At 39.0% G+C, this 23,587-nt stretch overlaps 1 long non-coding RNA gene across 2 annotated transcripts in view; it reads left to right on the top strand.

Moving 5' to 3' along the window:
* LOC131195314 (uncharacterized) overlaps positions 1-23,587 on the top strand; it is a 107,975-nt gene that overhangs the window by 46,295 nt on the left and 38,093 nt on the right. The window contains exon 3 of one of the 2 annotated variants that reach the window (XR_009154402.1): positions 7,196-7,288. The exons of the other annotated variant lie outside the window; for it this stretch is intronic. This is a non-coding gene — a long non-coding RNA (uncharacterized LOC131195314). Of the gene's footprint in view, positions 1-7,195; positions 7,289-23,587 lie in introns of those variants that run through there. 2 annotated transcript variants of the gene reach the window in all.

Below are 23,587 nucleotides of genomic sequence, written 5' to 3'. Positions count from 1 at the left end.
ACTCTGCCTTGTATAGGAAGCTCTTACATCCCTAATCCCAAAGGTGCTTTTTCAAAAGGCAACTGGACTTGGTTTTTCCTCGAAGATGTGTCACTTCTGATCCAAGAAGCTTCTTCAATTCTGACTTCAAGGAAAAACGAAGTCCAGTTACCTTTTGAAAAAGCACCTTTGGGACAACCGTAATATGGACTGAGAATCTCCACAGACATATCCCTAGGTTTAAAAAAAGAGCCTGGTTTTATAACTGAGAGTAGAAGTGTCCAACTCATATCACAGTATCACTGCTACACATCATAGGCTGAAAAGAAACATATTGTGGGGAACATATCATACTGTTTTCCCTCAATATATGCCATTTATTATTTACTTTATTCATTAAACATGAAACTCAGTTAACTGAACATTCAAAAATGCATCACAAATACCATTGACTGGTGCTAATGGTTGATACGGGTTGCTGCCAGTGTCCTAGGTATCAACCAAGTACCTTCGTAGGATGTACGATGTTCCAAGTAGCGCTGCTTTTTGCAGTTCCACTGGTGTTATTGCAGGAAGCTGCAATTTGTTGATGTATCTTATAAAATTCTTGGAGGTGGTATCAAGTGCCCCGATGACAATGGGTATCACTGTTACATGTTTCATCCATAGCCATGTAATTTCGATGGCCAGGTCTCGATATTTCATGTTTTTTTCCAATTCTTTTTCTTCGACTCTGGCATCTCCTGGTACTGCGATGTCAATAGATTGTACGTTTTGGTTTTCAACAACTGCAATATCTGGCGTGTTGTGTTCCAAATGACGATCCGTCTGTATTCAAAAGTCCCACAAGATCTTCTGCTTCTTATTTTCTATAACATTTTTCACTTTATGTTCCCATTAATTTTTGGATACAGATAAGTTGTATTTTTTACATAATGACCAGTGGATTAATTTAGCAACTCGGATGTGTCTAGCTTTGTAATCAGTTTGTGCGATTTTGCTGCATTCACATATTAAATGTGAAACAGTTTCGACTTTGTTGTTGCAAAGTCAGCAGTTTGGATTGTCAGCGGATTTTTGTATCTTTGCTTTCATGGCGTCAGTTTGTAGTGATAATACTCGCTTCTTGAGCAGCGAGTATTAAACCTTCCATTTCTTTCTTGATGGTTCCCATCTTAAGCCATGCCCATGTAAAATTGTCAACATATTTTCCTTCAATGTTTTTCAAGTGCTGTCCATGCAAAGCTTCGGTGTTCCATCTATTTAATCTGTCATCCACATCCATGCAAAGCTTTGGTTTATTGTTGTTGCTGTTGTTGTTACAAATTACTTGAGCAACTGTAAGAAAATGTTCATTGGACGATAACATCTGTAAAAGTCATAAGATCTTCCTCCTAGATTTCTGCTGTTGCAGTAACTGGAGTCAGTCACTACAAGTCAGGCATATGGCATATGATTTTTTTTTAATTTGCATTTATATCCCGCCCTTCTCCGAAGACTCAGGGCAGCTTACACTATGTTAAGCAATAGTCTTCATCCATCTGTATATTATATACAAAGTCAACTTTTTTTGCCCCCAACAATCTGGGTCCTCATTTTACCTACCTTATAAAGGATGGAAGGCTGAGTCAACCTTGGGCCTGGTGGGACTTGAACTTGCAGTAATTGCAAGCAGCTGTGTTAATAACAGACTGTCTTAGTCCGTTGAGCCACCAGAGGTATGACAATAAGAAGCATCCTAGCTATCAACTCCACTTGTCGAAATAGAAAAGTGCATTTTTATGTTTTCATTCACCTTCCTGCAGCGATCACTGACACTAAAAGAATATGGATGCTTTTTGCCAACTACAATTTGCCTTTTTTTTAGTTCTTGAGCAGCTCAATCGATGTAACAGATTCATAAATATCTTGAATAATTCTGACCAAGTAATATATCAATGGATATTTCATTTTGTTTCATGTCAGTTCTTTTACAATTATACACAAATCTCAGCATGCTACAGCGTATCCAGTACTGAGCAAAGGATTTTTGGATGCTATAGAAAAATAGCTTCCAACCAGCTGTTTCCATAAAAAAAAAAGCACTTACTAAAGCTTATTTTAATCAAGGGTGGCAGATATAACTGAAGTCTTTGCTACCTCATGCTTCAATTACTTAAAATATCAGGCCACTTACAATTTCAAGAGACAGAAAAGAAAATATAATAATAAAGTCCTGTCATAGCTTTTCACAGTTCAGACACATTAAATTGTTAGCAATATACCAAGTTTAAAAATGAAGGGTATTTTTTTCATAAGGAAGCAGATAGAATAACTTTCAAAAGTTCTTGAATTTCTGCTTCACAAATCCATTAAGTACACAATGTTGTAAAGAATAAATTTGAGGTCGGCAACATGGCTTTAAGAGTGCCAGAACATTCATGAACCTCCAGATGGATTTTCCAAGCTATCAAAATTATTATTATTTAATTAAATGAATTTTTAAAAATCTGCCAAATGTCATATAATTTCAGTTTTCTTGAAGTTAATGCTCTTGAATTCAGTTGCTTTTATACTGAACTAGCATATACTAATGAGAGCCACTAACATTTAATTGGTGTGAAGAGATCTGGTTCATAATCTTCCCAAAGGTGCTTTTTCAAAAGGCAGCTGGACTTCGTTTTTCCTTGAAGACGTTTCACTTCTCATCCAAGATGTTTCTTCAGTTCTGACTGAATGGTGAAGGATGGAAGGATTTATATTCCTTACAGCACAGTCCTTTCAGCAGTTCCAAGAAAGTTCCACACCTATTTACACTATTCAGGTAACCCTGAAGGCACAAGTGGTCTCAAGGACTCTCAGAAAGAGTACTAACAACCAGATGACTGCAAGGAATATAAATCCTTTCATCCTCCACCATTCAGTCAGAACTGAAGAAGCTTCTTGGATGAGAAGTGAAACGTCTTCAAGAAAAAACAAAGTCTAGTTGCCTTTTGAAAAAGCACCTTTGTGACAACGTGACCTGAATCACTGAGCATCTCCATAGACATCTGGTTCATAAGCTTGATTTAAGACTCTATTTATAATAATATAAATATCAAAATTAAGATGTTGACAGTAGTCTGTGGTCTACTTTGTTTACATTTTTTGTTTGCTTACACTGTGTATCAAGAGTTTAATAAAGACTATTATACTTTTAAGACTTCCAAGGTAGATTTTTAAAGTCTGTGGTTAACCTAAACTCCGCTGAGCCCATAGTTTTGTAAAACTGAGATAAAACTGAGGTAAAACTGAGCCAAGATACCTCCAACATATACATGCGCATCAATACTTACCTAGGCCTAACTGTTAACTCATAAAAACTGAGGAGACATCACTGAATTTCTGGAGAATTAATGATTGGAATTTTCAAATAGATCTGATTTTTCATTCTAAGATGAGATATCTGAGAGAGTTACTTCGTTGATCAGACTTATTTTTTTCATGCCTTTATAGAAAAAAGGGTTTCTGGGCAACTTCTAGGGAAGAATTAGGCTGCCCTTAGCAGTCCAGTGTCTCCTCTAACTATAACTGATTCATCTGGTATAGTCATTATAGGAGAAGCTCCCACATTTTCATGAAATAAGACAAGTGGAAACCAGGAATCAATTCTTTTCAACTGTGGCACTTCTATTATGAAGGAAACCCCCTTAGTTATTCCACTTGCTCCAAAAGTGGTAACTTCCTGGAAAGTGATAAAAGCTGGGCTGTAACAAGAGCAGAATCTAATCCTCTAGATAGCTGTTGAAGGTCTTGTACTGTTTAATATTTTTAATTAGTGGTTGTATCAGAACATTATTATGGATTTTAATTGTTAATGTTACTTGTTTTTAATGTGTGTCATTTACTGTAGATGTTTTATTTACAACTACCTTATTGTGTTCATTTTATTGTTTTAAGTTGTGTTGTGGATGTTGTTATGCTGTACGGTAGATGAATTGTTATTCTGCAAGTCATTATGAGTCTACATTTTGTAGAATACAAATCCAATAAATAAATATATGTTTTAATTAGGACCAGAATTTCCCATGAGTATAACGATATGACATGATACATTATTTCCAGATGCATTTTGGAGAGAAATATCACTGTCTCACTAAGCCAACACTTTTGATCAACATTCATCTGGAAGCACATAATTCTTTCTTCTCTAAATGAACAGAACATACGTCAATGTACTTGTTGAATTAAAGCAGGCTTCAGTCTGGCCAATGTCTCAGCAAAAGATTAAGAGAAGATCCCACCTCAACCCTGTTTCTGGTTTTAATTTTTTAAGTTTTCCCTTCAATATTCTCCTGCATTATTTTTCTTTTTTTTTGTAGTTTTTATTATTGTTATCTGTTTAACTATAAATGTTTTATAAGATTATTATTTTAAAAGGAGCATTGTAGAGTTGTTTCACTATATTGGAGCAGTTGAAAGTACTTATTTTGTGGACACCAACTAATTCTTGGTGCATACGCACAAACATCTATTTTATATTAAGTACATATGCATATGTTTTATTAGTATTAATTAGCTTTGAGTAGTAATTTTTCAGCAGTGCCCCCCCCCCCCCAAAAAAAATAAACTAGGTAGGAACAGGGCAAAACTGTATGGTTGGAAAGGTGTTGATGAATCAGTTATAGAGTATTCTAGAGCATATGAATGACTGATTCTTTTATAGTCAAGATTCAGCCCTAGGCATGGGACCAAAATGATACTTATCACTCTGGTAACATCACATTGGGATCTGGATTGAAGGTAGTCTCCTTTTGGTCCACTTTAGTCCATAGCAGCTAGGATGAGAGTGGGGAGCCATTTCAAGGTGTTTCCACTCATACTAGAGCTGGCAGTTCTAGCTAGTGGTCACATTGGAGCATTGCTCAACCTCCTAGGAATTTCAGTATAAAGGTTCATAAGATCAGAACTTCTTTCTATGCTATTTAAAGTCTACATGAAACTACTGGGGGTGGCTACTAATTAGTTTTGGTAAGGTTTTCAATATGTTGATGATATGCAGTTATATTTTGACACTCCAAGCCAGGTTCTGAACTGATATCTAGAGGCTGTGACGATCTGGATGGGATGAAACAACCATGGATCCCTTTTTTGTGTGGTGTTTCTAGTTTATTTACCTGGATTTGTACTACATATTGTTATCTGTTCAGAATTCATTAGGATTGCATTGGAAAATAATTAATAAGTACTGGAAAATAGAATCATTTTAGATCCTAGCTTCATATGCTCAAGCGTGAGGCAGCGGTGACATGAAAATTGCTTCAAAGATAAGAACAGGCATGGTTGAAATTTGTGTCTGAAATTATTGTTGTTCTTTTCACATTCCAACTAGAACTGCAGGGTGACACTGAAAAAAGGCCAACTGAATAAATGGAAATTTGCAGTCAGTATGAACCAGATTAGTCAATTGGAATAGCAGAAGTAAATATCAGATAGTAACTCAAGCATGACCACTATGATCAGAGTGTAGTGTTTCTGTATACACAGAAACAATGGAATGATTTGGCAATTAGTAGAAATACATTCTTTCAGCTTTCAAGTCATGCCAAGCTGAAAATTGTGGTCAATTCATTTGGGAGAAACAGGATCAACCTGGATTTCACGTCAACATTTGTAATTAAACTTATGTGTCGCCTTTATATAAAATTCTGTTGTAAACCCATGGTGGTTTTGATATGACAAACACAAAATTCCTTGGAAACTCTCATTGATATGATGACATCTCATTTCACAATAAATCTGTGCTTATTGTTATTGCTGGCCATCCATGCATGCTCATCGGCAGCATACTGACATCATGGAAATGTAAGCAATGGCTTTAGGTAAGATTAATTCAATTATGGTGAGCAGACCAAATGCAGCTCATACTTATCCAATGTTTTTGACAAATTAGGATTACACTGTCATGATAATTAATACAACTGCATTATATTTATATAATTTGTATGTTATATTACACACATACATACATACATACATACATACACACATATATACATACATACATACTTACATGCTAGTTTCTGGCAAATGTACTATTTATTACTTCTAACATTTTTATGGCCTGTGATATATTCATTTCAAACATTTCTTCACTTGACAGAAACTGGCCATAAATTTCACATCTCTGTCCCACCAGAAAATAGTATAGATATCTAGAAATAAGTCTGGAAATGAGAAAGGATTAAATCAGTATGGTTAGCCTAAAGAAATGAAGAATAAGAAGAGGCATCATAATAAATCATATATCTAAAGGGTGGCCACACAGACGACTAAGCAGGATTCTACTATTCCAGAGAGCCAGTTTAAAATTAGTAAATGGAAAGAGTGAGGAAGTGTAAGGAAGAAATTCCAATAATATCTACTTCAGCAAATAGTAGACACCCTTTGGTTCAGTTATTTAATAGATAGCTATCTGCCAGAAATGCTATTAATGTATCCTGGATTGAGTGAGTTCCTTTCAACTTTATGATTCAGTATTTTTTTTTCCTTTCTGTAAATCAAGGCTGCTATTGTCTCAAAGGATCTTTTTCTTCAAAAGGCAACTGGACTGTTTTTTTCCTTGAGGAAGAAGGAAGTTTCTTCTTCTTCTTCAAGGAAAAAAAACACAGTCCACTTGCCTTTTGAAGAAAAAAAAGCACCTTTGAGACAACTATGACCTAGATGACTGAGAATCTCCACAGACAAGGCTGCTATTCATTTCTTGCTCTATATTTGTGATGATCATGTTTAACAATCAAATACACTTAAAAATCTAGTCATTATTTTTTGGGTTTTTTTAGTATCTAATACTGGGGGTAGTAAATGAAAGACAAATCCAATTGATATCGATATAAAGAGTCTTAGGGAATATATAAATAGAACCGCTAATATAAAAAACCAAAATATATTGAATTTCTCTCAAGGATTTGAAAAACAAAGTTTTGATTGATATTGCCGTCAATATTTGGGGAAAAATATCTATTTATTTTCCTGTTATCATTTGGGAGGATAGACATTTTAAAATGCCTGAAAAAATATAAACATTCTACCAGAGCACTTAGCACTTTTGACTTTGCCTTTACAAGTTTGAGATTTCTTCATGAGGAAGGGAATGACAATACTAATATCTCTAGTAGTCCCATAGTTCATACTTGGTTCAGGACAGATAAAACAGAGTTTCACAAATTATGCTTTCTGGGGCAACCTTTTCTTGCAGAAATTTGTATATACCTGTCATCCTGAGCTATCAATATGTCACAGAAGTTGCTTTTTCCATCTCATGCAGCTGTGATGTGCGTCAGGAGTTAAGGTAATCCGTTGTAGCCATTTCTACAGTTTTGACCTTATCTGAATTTCTGTCTACTGTACTGTAGCCTAGTAGTCCACAACCGTTCAAAATTCTGCAAATGCCAAAATGAAAATGATATCATATTTTTTAAAAAAACCTTGGTTAAAGTTTGAGGTGGAGTTCTCAAAACCCCTTGCCGCTACAGAAAGAGGCAACTTTGTCAGAACTGCAATAAGCAGTCAGGAATAAGTTATTGTTGGAAATTACTGCTAGGAGTTAGACAAATATCGCATCACTAATCAGATAATATTATCTAAGTGCATCTGATTGCATATAACTCTGTTTATCCTTTCTTCTCTATTTCTTTACTTCCTTGCACTGTCTGAAGTAGTGCCAATAATACACTCCCTAAAAAAACTGCATTCTTTCCTCTGAAGTTGCTATTCAATTTCAATACTTACTGATGTTTCTCTGTAAATAAAAAATTACCTGAAATTTTTCAAGCAATTCACTTTATTTCTTATAGTTCTTGCCTGTGGAAAAAATATAAACTGTCAGTATATATTCACCAACCCAAAGATAAAAGTTGATTAAAAAGCCTGAATGAGCAAAAAGATCTTCCTCTGGTACCAAAACCCTTAAAAATGTCTTTAACCTTTATTTATTTATTTATTTATTTATTTATTCGTACTTTTATACCGCCCTATCTCCCTAGGGACTCAGGGCGGTGTACAGCCATATAAAACACATAAATATACAAAGTAAAACATTCATCTAAAAAACTTATTATATAGGCCAAAATTTAAAATAGACATATAAACAATAAAACCCAATTTAAAACCAAATCTAAAATTTAGACATTTAAAATTTTTAAAATTTTTAAAAAAAATCTAGTCCAGTCCTGCGCAAATAAATAGATGTGTCTTGAGCTCGCGGCGGAAGGTCCGAAGGTCAGGAAGTTGACGGAGTCCTGGGGGAAGCTCGTTCCAGAGGGTGGGAGCCCCCACAGAAAAGGCCCTTCCCCTGGGCGTTGCCAGTCGGCACTGCCTGGCCGATGGCACCCTGAGGAGTCCCTCCCTGTGAGAGCGCACGGGCCGGTGGGAGGCATTCGGTGGCAGTAGACGGTCCCGTAAGTAACCCGGACCTATGCCATGTTTGTAAGACTTCCAAAATATGCCTCCCTAAGTGACACCTCTCCTATGTCCTTTCATGGCATCATTTAAGCTGGGTTTCAGAAGATAAATTTGGGGCTTGTACATAGGACATAATGAAGTATTTCCAGTATTTCCTAAAACAAAATTGGTAATTTAAATTGCAACTTTAATTTGGCTCAAGGAATAGATTGGAAATCAGCACAACTGACAAAATGAAAATGGTGATTAAGATACAATACGGATACAGTCTAATCCCAGACTAGTAACTTTTCTGATTTTCATACAGTAATGGCTGAGGACATACAGCACATTGTAATAAACATCATGGGACGTTTACCTTGTTGTATTTTAACCAAGTTAAAATCTAAGTTAATTAGCCCGGTATAACTTAGAGAAATATCAGCCAAAGCTGATATCAACATCTTGGAAATACTGATATTCCTAAAATTTAATTGTAAACCTGATTCTTAACGGGAAATCAGCAGATTATTCCAACAAACATTCCCCGAGGCTGTGTTATGATTGGAGATTTGAATGTGATGAATGCGACTTTTTGTACAGTTTCCTCTTTTGTGTGATTTTTCATACAGCGTTTGATTTACTTTAAAGATGGATTTATTTATTATTTTTGAGAATGATAAATTTTTATTTTGCTTTGGCTTTAACTTGGTGGTGTTTCAAACTGTTTAGCTACCCAGAACCTCTGGAAATGAGTAGCAAAAAAGTGAATAATTAAATAAAGCTTACATATAGTGGATGAAAAAAGAGAGAGAAAACATACTTGTGACAGCCCAACTTTCTTCTCCAAGCAATTCATGTAGGAAGAGACGTAAATTTGCTATGGTATATTAGTTAATGGTCCTTAGAACCAGCTTATCAATATATTTGAATTTAATCTAAATATTAAAAATCAGCGAACATTTAGATATACAAGCTGGCAAATACCCCGTGAAAACTGATATCTGTATAGTAGTACCATAAGAGAAGCACAGTTTACATAGTGGTAAAGATTCATATTCAGATAAAGAAAGATCCCCTTTCTCTAGGAAAAGTTGTGGTTTAGGCATGTCAATCAACGAACATCTTATTACTGTCACTGGATTCTATATACGCTGCCTACAAATGTGTGGGTTTTGTTTTTGTTTTTTGAAGATTTAGCAACACCAACTGCCTCTTCCTAAAAATCTCAAATGGAGTTATGTCTTTTATTAGTTGTTTTTTCTCAGACAACTAACAATTAGATTCATAGTCCTTCCAATATAAATATAATATTTTTAGAGTTACAGGCATGCAGAACATTGGAAACTGCCTTAAATTTCAGTCAACTTGCCTACAAAGATTAAGAAGGAAATCTCCAAAGTTTCTCATAGTTTATGAAAAGATGCTCAGAACTAAACTTGGGACTATTAGCATCTAAACTGAACTACATTTTTTCTCTTTAAGGCCACATATTTAAAAATAGTTGTTTCACTTAAATTGAATTTCTGACTTTAAACAATATGTGCTTATGAAATTTCAACCCCTTATATTTTAACTAAATTCTTTTAGAACATTTTTAGCCACAGTAATATTATGTAAATTAATCCCATAATTGCTTCTGTCATGGGAGAAAGTACCAAAAAACTTGTTTTATAATTAGCATTTTTTAAAAATGTTGAATTAAAGTGGTCCTCCTAAGCAAAACCTTTACTACTAATACTATTATGGAAATTAGTGGAATATTGAAAGGTAGCAATATTAGTTACAAAGACAACAAGCTAGTAACCCATGTGAGCACAAGTAGAAGTTGCACATTATCTAATGAAAATTTGAGGCCAAGGAAAACATGACAAATACGATCAACCATTGTAGGTAGCAAATGTTTTGCCATTATTAAATAATAGAAGTTGAATGTGTTACCCAGCAATTTAGTCACTAACTCCCTGAGGAAACCCACTACTAAACCCATTAGTAATCTGTGAACATAGATTTTTAGTGTTCTGTTCAAGTGGCCATTAGTAACATTTTAAGTACATCTGGTCTGAAGTATTTTGCAGATTTATACTAGCAGCCCTTGATGCCTTTTAAGCTTGATTCTTTGCTCTTTTGAGATGTCATCTTCATCTTTAGCATTTGAATTAACTGTTGCTCCATGAAAAAAGAGTGATGAATTTCACGTTTTGTTTTGGATACAAGGACAAATTTTACAGCTGTAGAAGTTACAGCTTCAATCTCTGGCTGGTCCAGATTTGGCTGGAAAAGATTGTTGGTTGAAATGTTTAGAAAGCCATTCTTCAATTGTCCAGTAGATAAGTATATTAGTTACATAACACTGGAAGGGACAAATTATAGTACAAAGTATAGAGCAGAGGTCCCCAACCCCCAGGCCACAGCTCACTACCAGGCAGTGGCCTGTTTGGAACTGGGCCATGTGACTGGCCAGTAAAAGCCTGCAACTTGCATAAGCTGCAGGCTGGTTCCCCTCTCCCCCATGATAGGCCACCAAGCTGTAAAAGTTGGGGACCACTAGTATATTTATTTATTTATTTATTTATTTTTTCAAATTTATATACCGCCCTATCTCCCTAAGGACTCAGGGCGGTTCACAGGCAGTTAAAATACATATAAGTACAGATTAAAAACAACAATTAAAAAACTTATTCTATTGCCCAAATTTAAAATAGTATAAATAATAAAAACCCCTTAAAACCCATAACTTTAAAATCTAATCCAGTCCCGCGCAGATGAATAAGTATGTTTTAAGCTCGCGACGAAAGATTCGGAGGTCCGGAAGTTGTCGAAGTCCTGGAGGGAGTTCGTTCCAGAGGGTGGGAGCCCCCACAGAGAAGGCCTTTCCCCTGGGTGTCGCCAGACGGCACTGCCTAGCTGACGGCACCCTGAGGAGTCCCTCTCTGTGAGAGCGCACGGGTCGGTGAGAGGTATTTGGTAGCAGTAGGCGGTCCCGTAAATAGCCCGGCCCTATGCCATGGAGCGCTTTAAAGATTGTCACCAGCACCTTGAAGCGCACCCGGAAGGCCACAGGTAGCCAGTGCAGTCTGCGCAGGATAGGTGTAACACGGGAGCCACGAGGGGCTCCCTCTATCACCCGCGCAGCCGCATTCTGGACTAACTGAAGCCTCCGGATGCCCCTCAAGGGGAGCCCCATGTAGAGAGCATTGCAGTAATCCAGGCGAGACGTCACGAGGGTGTGAGTGACCGTGCATAAGGCATCCCGGTCTAGAAAGGGGCGCAACTGGCGCACCAGGCGAACCTGGTGGAAAGCTCTCCTGGAGACGGCCGTCAAATGGTCTTCAAAAGACAGTCGTTCATCCAGGAGAACGCCCAGATTGCGCACCCTCTCCATCGGGGCCAGTGACTCGCCCCCAACAGTCAGCCGAGGACTCAGCTGACTGTACCGGGATGCCGGTATCCACAGCCACTCTGTCTTGGAAGGATTGAGCTTGAGCCTGTTTCTCCCCATCCAGACCCGTACGGCTTCCAAATTTAGAGTATGTGCAGGGGTGAAATGATCCCGGTTCGGACCGGATCTCCCGATCTGGTAGCGATGGCGGCGGGTGGTTGCCCAGCTCAGCCCCGCGATCATCAGAGTTTTTTAAAAAAAATTTAAAAGCCTTTTTTTCCACCGAAGAAAAAAATGCTTTAAAAGTAAAAAAAAAAAAGCCTTTGATGATCACGCAGCTCAGCTGGGTGCTAGCCAAAAAATGGGGGAGGGGAGTCTGTTTTTCCTCCCAGCAGGCTTCCCTGAAGTTTCCCTGAAGCCTGAAGGGAAAACGGACTTCCCACCCCCACCCCGTTTTTTGGTTTGCCTAGCAAGCCTGCTGGGAGGAAAAACGGGGTGTGTGGGGGGAGTTCGTTTTTGAGAGAGAGAGAAAGAAAGGAAGGAAGGAAGGAAGAGAGGAAGGAAGGAGTACAAACTGGCACTAGACGCAGCTTCAGAGGATAATCCAGGCCTGGAAGAGACCTGGAGGTCATCTAGTCCAACCCTGCTCCAGCAGGACATTGCTAGTGAGTTTCTGTTGTTTGATCCCCCAGTCACATAGCCCCGCCCACCCAGTCACATGAACCAAGCCATGCCTCACCAAGCCACTCCCACAGAACTGGTAGCAAAAAAAAATCTAAAAAAATTTAGATTTCACCCCTGAGTATATGTAACAGTTATGTTTAAGCAGGATGTAGGATCTTTTTCACTGTGAAAGTCATTTTCCAATGAAAAGATTCAGTGATATCAAAAAAATATAATTTATCATACTGAGGTGGGCTGAGGTCTGAAAAGGCCAGCTGGGAAATGTTCATGGGCTATGAATTATTCCCCTTTGTGAGAAGACTCTCCATTTACAGGACAATATTGACAATTGGAGCAGAACTTCATTGTGTAAGTAGTTTGAATCCAGTGAGTTAAGGACTTTGTAAATGTTGAATGATTAAGAGCATTCTTAATTGAATGATTCAGAAACAGGCTTTCCATTTTCTGATAGAGCAATTCAAAGGACAATATACCAAAAATGTCCAGTATGAAACTCCACCCAAACCAGGTAAACATATACAGAAAAGAAAGATTAGACCTGCACCTCGATAATACTGATAAATAAAGGCAGGGGTATAAAAGTAGATGTAGAGATATATAGACATAGGTGCATGCATGCACACATACACACACACTTGGTTTGTTTCCTCTCAATATGGTGTTACTATTCCAATAGACCAGGAGTGTCAAACTGAAGGCCCACGGGATAATCTCGTCTGGATTACTGCAATGCTCTCTACATGGGGCTCCCCCTGAAGAGCACCCGGAGGCTCCAGTTAGTCCAGAATGCGGCTGCGCGGGTGATAGAGGGAGCCCCTCGTGGCTCCCATGTGACACCTCTCCTGCGCAGACTGCACTGGCTACCTGTGGTCTTCCAGGTGCGCTTCAAGGTTTTGGTGACTATCTTCAAAGCGCTCCATGGCATAGGGCCGGGATACTTACGGGACCGTCTGCTGCTACCGAATACCTCTCACCGACCCGTGCGCTCTCACAGAGAGGAACTCCTCAGGGTGCCATCGGCCAGACAGTGCCGGCTGGCGACACCCAAGGGAAGGGCCTTCTCTGTGGGGGCTCCCACCCTCTGGAACGAGCTTCCCCCAGGACTTCGCCAACTTCCTGACCTTCAAACCTTTCGCTGCAAGCTTAAGACACATCTATTTATTTGCGCAGGACTGGACTAGATTTTAAATTTAAATTTGAATTGGTTTTAATGGGGATTTTATTATTTTTATTAACATTTTAATTATTCGGCCATTTGTACTAAGTTTTTTTAATGGATGTTTTATTTGTATTTATATGTATATTTTTATTTGGCTGTGAACCGCCCTGAGTCCCTAGGGAGATAGGGCGGTATAAAAATATGAAAAATAAATAATAATAAATAATACTTAGAACTGGCCCACAGGACCACCCTGGAAACAGTGAAGGACCGGCCTGCGGTGCCTCTGCCAGTGAAAATGGAGCTTGGGGGGGCTGTGGGTGACCCTCCCAAGCTCAGGTTTCATTGGCAGAGGGTTGTAGGAAGCCATTGCAGCTGAAAGTGGAGCTCGGGTGCCCGTTTTCCCTGGCAGAGCGTGCCACAGGCATCCCTGACACAAGAGATGGTAAGCTAGCCATGCCCACACCCACTCCAGCCCCTGAGGTCAAACACAACCCTGATGTGGCCCTCAATGAAATCAAGTTTGACACCCCTGCAATAGACAGTAACATGAATACTGTTGTATCTGTGCCCCCCGAGCCAGGCCCCCTGCCAGAAAGTGAGGAGGAAAGTGAGGAGGAAGGACCATCAGGACTTACCTCTGGAGCACCGGCTTCCCTGGCTCAGATCCAAGAGCCAGAGGCAGGCCAGATGGAGGAGATAACGAGGCCTCTGTCCCCTGACTCTCCCCCCCCAGGCCACACCTCCAGACCCGGCTGATGGCAATCAGGCCTGGCTGGACCCTAGGTTTCGTAGGTAGGAGAGGCGGGAACAATAGAAGCAGGGGTGGGGCAGGCCTAGGAAGTGCTGAGTCGTGGAGCCACACCCCACAGGATATAAAAGCAGCAAGGGCTGCTATACCACTTCGTGGCGAGCAAATCAACTGCTTAGAGGGAGGATTAGAGCTGAAGTCCTGTTTGTTCCTGGTTTCCTGGCTGACTCATCGGCGATGTCGTGTCCCACTCCTCCGCTGACGGCCGGGTCGGGGAAGTCCGTATCAAGCGTGCCTCTGCAGCTCTGCCAAAGTCCTATCAGAGTTCTCAAGGCAGGCAGGAGACCAGGAAGTGACTTCAGCAATCCAAGTTAGACTTTGCCTGACTCAGAGAATGCCAGAAAGCAGATCCTTTATATAGGCCATGGGGTGTGGCTCCATGACTCAGCACTTATCCAGGCCTGCCCCTCCCTTCCTTTTGCTGACGTCGCCTCTCTACTCTCCGGAAGCGAGGATCTCTCCAGCCTCCAGCTGTTGGTAATCTTAGCTCATGACTGGCTTCACATTCTTCAGGCTCACATGCTGTGGGGGAGGGGTTTAGTTGCTCCGTTTGCCTGGGCATGGTGCCAGGATTGGGGGCTGAAGGCACGTCAGGCCCTTCGTCTTGCTCGGCCTGTCCGGGCATGGTGCCAGGGCTGGGGGCTGGAGGCATTCCAGGACATTCTTCCAAACTATCAGCGTCTGGCAGGAGATAAGAGGGGCCCGGCTGTGGCAGGGGGAGCGAGCGAGACACAACAGAGATCAAGAGAGATAACAGAGACATTTGGCAGACGCTCGCTAGTTTGCTGCCAGAGCTGATAGTTGCCGGCTAATTAAGTCACCGCTCATGTCTCCCAGACTGCGGAGGGGGACAGAACAAATACTGAAGCTTTTGTCCATACTCATGTTTAGTTTTACTACTTATCATTTATTTGTTTGCTTTACTGAAAAGATGCCCTCTGTATAGAGCTGAAGAGAGTTATTTCACTTCAAAAATGTAAAAACAGCTTCGCAATTTAAAGAAAACAGTTTTGTAGTTATTTACTCTACCCAGCATTTCACGCTGATACCTCTGCACATTATTGGCCCCCAATTTGCCCTTGAAATATGATCACATGAAAACCCCAAAATTGATCTCAGAGGCTTAAATCTGATTCTCCTATGTTCTGATTTCGATGCTCCTTATCTTTAGCCTTGTCCCCTCCCTAATTTCAGTCAATGCCATCTCACATACTTCTGAAACAGTCACTAAAATGAACCCTAGCTTTACGTAGTTTTTAATTTCACCAAAGCTTTCATTTATTATTATTACTGGCTTATTAAATTTTAATCCGGTTGTCTTTTATGGAGGTTTTTTTTTTCAGCAAAACTGTAGTGTTTTTATCCTAATGACCTACTTCATAACTTATATTTTGACGGCTTGATATCTAGGTGTAGAAGACGAAGAGGAGGAAAAGGAAGAAGAAATAGATGTGCTCGTGTGGCTGTAATAGTAGATTTGTTGTTCACAATGACACAAAATAAAAGCATATATAATAATTACACTTCTCTCCGTTAGAGCAGGACAGAATGTGGAAAACAAACTCATTTTCATGAGCTTTAAGAAAAGAGAGAGAGAAATCACAAAAGGAAAAAAAAAGAAAACCTACTTCTGAGAGCTTAGCAAACTAGCTGCAAAAAGGCCATTAAAAAAAGAAGGTGGCAAGAATAGCTGGAACCAAAAGGAAAGAAAACTATTTAAAATAATTAGAGATGGAAACTACAAGTGTAAATAAAGATGCCTGGCAGGAATACTCACAACATGATTGGATTGGACTGGTTAGTGGTTGTTCCTGCTTTTTCCCTGCAGCAGTTGTTGTTTTTTTGTTTTTTTCCCAGGTATAAACTGACAAAGCTCTCCAGTCTAATCTGTGAAGTTAGTTGTGAATGGAATGGGATGCAGTGGAGTGGGGTGGAGTGGAGTAGAATATCTCAGTGCCTCCTCCACTTATTTTAGTAGGATAAATATGGCTTTGCTTCTTTCTTCCTTGACTGGAGAGGTGTATTTATTACCTGTGTTTGTACCTGTGTTTGCCTACGTGTGTGTGTGTGTGTTTGTCTGTGTCTGTGTGTCTGTGCATCTGTGCATGTATTTTAAATATATGTTGAAATATATGTTGATTACACGTTGAAAATGGAATCCTAAGAGTCATTGTGCATTGGGAAAATTTACTGTATTATTATCTCTACTCGTGAGTTTTGTAGTGCTTTAACCAAAAACGAACAAAGATTTTTTCATAAAAATGTATAAAGTGCACATTAGAGCTATTGTAACACCTTTTTAACACGGGGGTGGGAGGGATATTTTCTTTATTAGAGAGTTTTTCTTTAGTTCCATCATTTATTAGGGAGTTAACTATTTAGAACAGGGGTCAGTCTCCAACCTTGGTCCCTTTAAGACTTGTGGACTTCAACTCCCAGAGTCCTGGCAGTTGAAGTCCACAAGTCTTAAAGGGACCAAGGTTGGAGACCCCTAATTTAGAAAGATGCCTTGGTTAGTGAGACTATTAATCCAGCTCAGGGGTGAAATGCTCCCGGTTCAAACCGGATCGCGCAATCCGGTAGTGATGGGAGCAGGTAGTTTGGAGAACCGGTAGCAAAAATCCCCGCCCCCCCCCCCACCCACTGCCCACGCCTGGCTGTTCCTCTTTTCTGTCCCTGAAGCGCTTGGTGGTGATATAGCTGCAAAGGGCCTTAAATGACTGCCACTTTGGCACTTCAAAGGGCCGCACTACAGCTGATCAGTGCTGTAGGCAGCTAGTAGACCGATGCCTCTATTTTTAAAGAAGGTAGACTGGTGCCTGCCAAAAAAAGGCACTTGGTAGACCGGTGCCTCTCAGTAAAACACAACTGGTAGACCGGGGCCTCTATTTTTAAAGAAGGTAGACCAGTGCATCTTAGTAAAACGCAACTAGTAGACTGAAGTCTCTATTTTTAAAGAAGGTAGACCGGTGCCTCCCAAGTTTTGTATACTTTATTATTTTTATTATTTATTATTACTGACCATGCACATTCAGTCACCTGACCACCAAACCACACCCACCAATTAAGCCACGCCCACAGAACCAGTAGGGAAAATTTTTAGATTTCACCCCTGATCCAGCTCAGTAGTGTTTACACAGAATGGCACCAGCTTTAGGTTTTAGAATAGGGCTATGCCAGCTACGAAGCAGACTTATGAGATCTGCCAAGACAGACTCAAACTCAGCCACAGCAGATGGCAGTACTTAATAGAGGCTGCTGGAGTCCAGTTTTCTCCAGACAAAAATGCACAGACACATTCGCATAGTATGCCAACAAAAATATATGCTTCTGAAATTTGTATACAGTATTAAAAATACCTGATAATTACATGTTTTGTTTGTTTTTTAAATTACATCTCCCTCCCCCCCCCCAAAAAAGAGTAAAAATTCTCCATTGGAAAAATTACACAAAGGAAAAGAAAAGCTATCATTAAAATAGTCAAAAAGGTATTTTGAAACCCTGAAAAAAATATCTTTTAAAAAAAACCACTCTTCTTTTTCCCATTCATAACATGCACTCACGCATATTAGCAGAATAAACTACTGATAATTTTACTGATGAACAGGAGTTGCATGCAAAAATCAGTGAGGGAATGAGATTTCAGAAACAAATAAAAAAGGCTCAGCATGGAGGAGGATTGGGAAGGAAAAACCCAGTGAAAAGGTTAGGTATTTTTAACCTGCATATCCAATATGCATGTGGTTTGACCCAAAACAGGGAGGAAGAGTTGCCTAAATTCAAGATAAAGAAAAAGAGGTAGTAGAATAGAATAGAATAGAATAGAATAGAACAGAATTTTTTATTGGCCAAGAGTGATTGGACACACAAGGAATTTGTCTTGGTGCATATACTCTCAGTGTACATAAAAGAAAAGATACGTTTATTTTATTATTATTATTTATTATTTACATTTATATCCCGCCCTTCTCCGAAGACTCAGAGCGGCTTACATTGTGTAAGGCAATAGTCTCATTCTATTTGTATATTTATATACAAAGTCAACTTATTGCCCCCCCCCCAACAATCTGGGTCCTCATTTTACCTACCTTATAAAGGATGGAAGGCTGAGTCAACCTTGGGCCTGGTGGGACTCGAGCCTGCAGTAATTGCAGGCAGTTGTGTTTTAATAACAGGCTATCTTACAGCCTGAGCCACACCGCGGCCCTCAAGGTACAACATTTACAACACAATTGATGGTCAATATATCAATATAAATCATAAGGATTGCCAGCAACAAAGTTACAGTCATATAGTCATAAGTAGAAAGAGATTGGTGATGGGAATGATGAGAAGATTAATAGTAGTGCAGATTTAGTAAATAGATTGACAGTGTTGAGGGAATTATTTGTCTAGCAGAGTGATGGCCTTTAGGAAAAAACTGTTCTCATGTCCAGTTGCTCTGCTGTGCAGTGCTCTATAGCGTCGCTCCAAGGGCAGGAGCCGAAACAGTTCACGTCCTGGATGTGAGGGATCCACAAATATTTTCATGGCCCTCCTCTTGATTCGCGCAGCACACAGGTCCTCAATGGAAGGCAGGCTGGCAGCAACCATCTTCTCCGCAGTTCCAACTTGTCTGTACCTGAAGCTTTTCCTAGCATTTTTACCATCTTTAGCAACGTTTTAGCACTGGCACAGTAACAACTGAACGTTGCTTTCCTAAAGTACATATCCTAATCATCACTAAGGTAGGTAGCTTTGACTTCAATTCTACAATTCAGATAATTTGATGTCACAAATTATTCCCAAACGTAAGGTTGACAAGGTCCCCAGTCTCATCTGTGAAGTTAGTTGTTTATGGAATGGAATGCAATGCAATGCAATCATTTATTTGTGTCTCAGAACTGAAGAGATGCTCCAAGAAGACAAGATAAAATCACACATATTTTGGATAAGGGCTTCAAGACTAAGCCACTAATCTGTTAATGCAATGATTTGAAGCTTAAAACATACAGTATTTGAGTCTAGGAGGGTGTTGAATTCTTTTATTGTATGTTACATAGGGTCATGTTTTGTGAGATATGCAACTATATAAATATGATGAATGAATGATGAATGAATGAATGAATGAATGAATGAATGAATGAATACTTGTGGCCAATTCACGCATGCTGAGATCCCACCTGGAACACAATTACAATCATATATATTTGTTTTCTGAGGTTTTTGTGGGTGTTTGTATGTAGGTCTTTGATTATTTGGGTTTTCTCCCGCGTAATATTGGAAGTGTCTTGGTGACGTTTCGACGAAGTCTTATTCGTCATCTTCAGGCTGGTGTTTACAGCTTCGTGCTTCTAGGACCACACACACACACACACACACACACACAGAGAGAGAGAGAGAGAGAGAGAGAGATAGACAGACAGACAGATAGATAGATATGGAGATGGAGATGGAGATAGATAGATTTAAGTATAGATATAGCAGTGGTGGGTTTCAAAATTTTTTACTACCAGTTCTGTGGGTGTGGCTTGCTGGCATGGCAGGACTTGGTGGGCGTGGCTTGTGGGTGTGGCAGGGGAAGAATACTATAAAATCTCCATTCCCACCCCACTCCAGGGGAAGGTTATTGCAAAATCCCTATTTCCTCCCGATCAGCTGGGACTTGAGAGGCAGAGAATAGATGGGAGTGGGACCAGTCAGAACTTTTACTACCGGTTCTCTGAACTACTCAAAATTTCTGTACCGGTTCTGCAGAACTGGTCAGAACCTGCTGAAACCCACCTCTGAGATAAGAGATAGATAGAGATAGAGATATATTCCTTTTAATCCAGTGAAATTTACAGAATCTGTCAACAGCTACTCTCTGTGGTATTGAACTGTTAAACAGCTAACTTATCAAATCACCTGCTCAAATCAGAGTCTGATCTTAAAAAATTATGTATAAGTCAATGTCTGCAAATTTCAGATTTTTCAGTCTGTTGATGTACGTATGTATAGTGTTTCCCAACAACAGCAACAATCTGGTTTTCATATTTGGAAAGTCAATTCTATAATGTTTATTATAATAATAAAATAATTAAAAACATAGCAAATTTTCTTTTGATAATAATACACTCCCCATCCGTTTCTCTAGCCTCAGTTAAGATGAGATGAGATGTAACTTTTAAATTTGTGCTGCAAGCTGCTCTTTATTCTACAGGAAAAAACACGGATGAAGTAAAAACATTCCTAACAATAGGTATTTTATGTATCTGAATTGTGAGAAAGCAAGGATGTATATGAGTATGTAAATGAGAAGATTTTAATTAAACAAAATCAATTTAATTAAGGATTGGGAAGGAAGAAAATCAATTGCTTTTTTTAATATGTGAGGAGGTAGTTGGGAAGTAATCATGTTAAAATATTTACTTAATATAATTTAAGTTTCTTTTTGTGATCTCATTTTAATTGTTTCATGCTGCACAAGAGGAATTAACTCATCCACTTTCAAAGCAGTATACCACTGGTTATAAAAAATCATTTAATCAAGACAAAAAAAAATAAAGATAACTATTCTCTTTTCTCTTTTCTTCTCAGAAAATATTATTCATATGTTTCACCCCATCCTCTATACACTCAGCTTGTTAAAGCTGCTTGTCTCGATTTAATGATGAAGATGTGGTTCAGTTAGTACACTAAAAAAATGGATTGAATAGATTAATTTTTAAACTGTAGATCATTCTCAAGCCTGTCTTGTCTGTATAATCCATAGCTGCTATTTTTTAAGTGTTGCTCTATTTCTTTCTCTAGAAATTACATCCAACAAAGGCAAATATATAGAAATTTTCCCCCTTTATAAGCATGCATTTGCTATAGTTTAGAATGCTCTTTGCAAGATTCTTTTATCTTATAAAGGCCTATTTTTACAGCACTATGTTCTCAAGTCAACGTTCGTTTTCTTTTTTCTATGCAACTACATACTTCGGTGGTTGAGCCCAATTATTGTTTCTCCAGTTTGGTGCCAGTTTGATGTAGTGGTTAAGGCATCAAGCTAGAAATCAGGAGACTGTCAATTCTAGTCCCATTTTAGGCGTGAAGCCAGATGGGTAACCTTGGGCCAGTCACTCTCTCTTAGCCCTATGATCTAGACAATGGCAAATCACCTCCTAAATCTTGCCAAGAACACTGCAGGTAATTGTCCAGGCAGTCATTAGGAGTCAACATTGATTTGAAAGTACTGCCTCTTTCCAAACCTTTGCTTCTTTCTGTTAAGGTAGGTGCTTGTAGAGAGATATGGTGTTCGCCTTAACTGTTGTAGGAAGTTAGCACCCACCCTCTCCTAGAAGAATGAAATATTTTAGGAAATATTAAAAAAGCAGAATATTTCCCCTAAAAGAGAAATGGAAATCTTAAGACAGAAATGCAACCCTATCTCCCTGCCACCAGCAGATATTTTGGTTATCTACAAGACTAAAGACTGGGCCAGCTTATCTACAAAACAGTAGACCTTCACTCTCAGGATATAATAGGATTAGCCCTCTACTTATTTAGCAACAGAACTCACTACATGGCACCTGGGGAGATTGCATCACCCACCAAGGTTCAACCAAGCTTGGCACTCAAGACAGCCTACAAAATTACCCCTACATGGGAGACTGACAACCAATTAGAATACATTTCTTTCACAGGAACAGGAAGCAAGTTCAAAGCCCAAGAGAGGGTATAAATCTCTCTCTCTCTCTCACCCATGTGCTCAATTACCTATGACCGCAAACCATGTGGACCTGTCCACCATTAAGCTATCTTTCCAATCAGCCTCCATGTTTCCAGTGTCTTTCTCCCCACTTGGAACTGAACCCAGATGGACATTTCTTCCAATATTGTAGTTAGCACCATCTATGGACATCTGTTGGTTTTGCCTATATTTATCTCACTTGAATTCCATTGGACATCTGTCATCACCACTTGAGATGAATTTGAATGAGTGATTGAATGAGTTAGTAGGCTTAATACATTTTTGCTCGCTAGTGCAAAGAAATTAATTCCATTAAGCTTTTCCAATCGGTTTATTTCTCTTCCAAAAGAGTTGCACATATTCCTGTTTTGGCTTAACAACTGACTTTTAAACTGAGGAGAGGGTAAGCATTTATTATACAGGGATTCTTTTTTTATTATGGTTATTTTGAAAACAAGATTTCAATGCTGCCAAGCGTATCCTATGAATTACAATCTTCCTTCTAGATCTCAGAAAAATTTATGAAAATCTCACATACTATTTCCTCCTCTTGCTTTAGAATTTCAATAAATCTCTGATCTGTATTAATTTGGAGAGATCACAATATGCCCACACATTCATATACACGAAAAATGTCTGATTTCTCAAAGGCAGATTCTAATCTAAAACCAGAATCCCTTTGAAACTGCATTCTAAAACAATAATACTAGTAACACATAGAGATAAATGGGCAAAATGCAGGTGAGTCAATCACAGATACATGGTAAATACAATTTATCACTTGGATAACTACACCACATGTGTATCTTCTCATACTGTCTACAGGGACAAATCTCATGACTCCAAAATGCTCTTCAACTGCAAACAGCTTAACAGTATATTCTCAACTTCTCCCTGGAGGCTCCTGCTATCTCTTCCAAGACCAGCTTCTAATGTTGCTCCATTTAACCCTATTACATTCTAATGAGAGATCTCTCTGGTAGAGGACATACCGGAAGACAAGTGGCCCTTAACAGCAGATCAGCGGGTTGCCACTTTAACCTTGATATTAGTACATCTTTTCCTGACTTGAGTTTTAGAAAAGCAGGATTGAAACCAGCTGGACAGGATTCATTCTGTAAGTGGCAAAGAATGGCACATTTGTACATCTGTATTTAGTAGCAATTGTATTGTATAGGGACCCCTCGCATCCTGGACATAAATTGTTTCAACTCCTACCCTCAAAACAATGCTATAGAGCACTGCACACCAAAACAACTAGACACAAAAACAGTTTTTTCCCCCAATGCCATCACTCTGCTAAACAAATAATTCCCTCAACACTGTCAAACTATTAAGTCTGCATTACTACTATTAATCTTCTCATCGTTCCTATCACCCATCTCCTCCCACTTATGACTGCATGACTGTAACATTGCTGCTTGTATCCTTATGATTTATATTGATTGTTTCCTAGTGTGATTTGATTGCTTATTT

This window comes from Ahaetulla prasina, chromosome 3 (assembly GCF_028640845.1).
Source record: "Ahaetulla prasina isolate Xishuangbanna chromosome 3, ASM2864084v1, whole genome shotgun sequence".
NCBI lineage: Eukaryota > Metazoa > Chordata > Lepidosauria > Squamata > Colubridae > Ahaetulla > Ahaetulla prasina.
This window is presented reverse-complemented; position numbering and strand designations above follow the sequence as displayed.